Below are 2,272 nucleotides of genomic sequence, written 5' to 3' on the forward strand. Positions count from 1 at the left end.
TGGTCTCGAACTGCTGACCTCAGGCGGTCCACCTGCCTCGGCCTCCCAAATTGCTGGGATTACAGGTGTGAGCCACTGTGCCTGGTTGGAAATGAATTTCTAAGTCAAGATGTTTCATCAGAATGGCTTGTACCTCTGGAGTATTTCTTTCCTAGCATCGCAGTAAGAGAGCATGACAGACTGGGTAGTGTAATCAACAGATTAATTTTCTCACAGATCTGGAGGCTGGAAGTCTGAGATCAATGTGTCTCATTGGTTGTGAGGGTTGCTTCCTTCTGAGGCTTCTCTTCTCGGCTTTTGGATGGCTGTCTTTCCTCTGTGTTGTCACATGATCTCCCTTCTATTTGCCTCAATATCCTTATCTCCTCTTCTTATAAGGATACCCGTTCTATTGGATTAGGATTATCCTGACAGCCTCATTTTAACATAATGAACTCTTTAAAGACCTTATCTGCAAATACAATTACATTCTGTGGTACTAGGGGTAAGAGCTTTAACATGGTAATTTTGAAGGAACACAGTTTATAACACCAAGATTTCTAGACTAGCTTTCTTTTTTTTTTCATTCTACCATCCCATCTCAAGTCATTTTATCTCCACTTCCTGTTTTTCTTTTTTCCATCAAGTTTGTTTTGCTATTCAGTTGGTTTTCTTACAAGACTTCTTTGATTATGTAGTGATTCAGTACTTGGGTTTGAAGTTACTTCTCACTTTTAATATTATCTTCTTTATATATACATGACTTTGGGGATATTATTATGCCTTTCTATGCCCAGTTTTCTCATCTGTATCATGGAGTAATAATAGTTCCTGCATATTATGTTAGTACCTGTACCATTGATGGTTCATAAAGTGATTTTTAGGTGGAGTGTCTAAGTTTAATTTTTAAAAAACCTTCTACTGATGACAAAGGATGCTTATTTTCTCTTCATAGCAGTAATTCAAAATTTTCTTTATAAATAAAACACGAGTTATTTAAAGTAACTCTGACCTTCAATCTTTTAGTATTATCATGAGAATAATTTCTGAAATACTATTGTCCTTATTGCAAATGAATATATGTTTATTGTTTTAAAAATTAGGAAATGTAGAAAAGCAAAGAGAGGAGATAAAACTTATTTGCAATTTCACCTTCACAAAGTAATCAAGTTTAACATTTTAGAGTGTATATTTCTGGCTTAGTTCATTTTGTGTTGTTAGAATACCATAAACTGGGTAACTTCTAAAGAATAGAAATTTATTTCTCACAGTTCTGGTGGCTGGGAAGTCTAAGATCAAGGTGCTAGCATCTGGCAGGAGCCTTTTAACTGTACCCTCACATTCAGGAGGCAGAAGGGCAAGGGAGAGTGACTGCTGGGTTCTCACATGACAGGAGAACAGAGAAGAGTGAATCAGTCTCACAAACCCTTTCAGTGGTAGCATTAATCCACTGGGGAAGACAGAGCCCTCATGACCCAAACACTTCCCACTAGGCCCCACCTCCAAGCACTGTTGCATTGGGGATTAAGTTTCTAACACATGAATTTCTGGGGGACACATTCAGCCCACAGGACCTTCTGATTATTCTCTCTCTCTCTCTACCTATCATCTTTCATAAATCTTTCCAATAGTAGCATTGATATGGTTTGGCTCTGTGTCCCTACCCAAATCTCATCTTGAATTATAATCCCCACAAGTCAAGGGAGCGACCTGGTAGGATGTGATTGGATCATGGGGCTGGTTTCCCCCATGCTATTCTCGTGATAGTGAGAGAGTTCTCACAAGATCTGATGATGTTAAAAGTGGCAGTTTCCCTAGCGCTCTCTCTCTGTCCTGTCACCTTACGAAGAAGGTACTTCTTCATCTTCTGCCATGATTGTAAGTTTCCTGAGGCCTCCCTAGACATGCAGAACTGTGAGTCAATTAAACCTCTTTCCTTTATAAATTACCCAGTCTCAGGTGTTTCTTTATAGCAGTGTGAAAATGGACTAATACGAGCATTAATCTGTTATGCTGGACAGTTACATAGATTGCACCCCTAAAATTCATGTCTATTAGGAACCTCAGACTGTGACCTTATTTAGAAATAGAATCTTCGTAAATGTAGTTCATCAAGACGGGGTCCTATTTGATTAAGGTCAGTTCTAATCTGATGATTGATGTCCTGAGAGGAGGAGAGGACACACAGAAAGAAACAGCGTGAAGGACACTGCGTGAAAGTGGAAGCAGAGATTGGAGTGGTGCATCTATCACACGAGGATCGCCAAGAACTGCTGGCAACCACCAGAAGCTA

Source organism: Mandrillus leucophaeus, unplaced genomic scaffold (assembly GCF_000951045.1).
Source record: "Mandrillus leucophaeus isolate KB7577 unplaced genomic scaffold, Mleu.le_1.0 Scaffold19, whole genome shotgun sequence".
NCBI lineage: Eukaryota > Metazoa > Chordata > Mammalia > Primates > Cercopithecidae > Mandrillus > Mandrillus leucophaeus.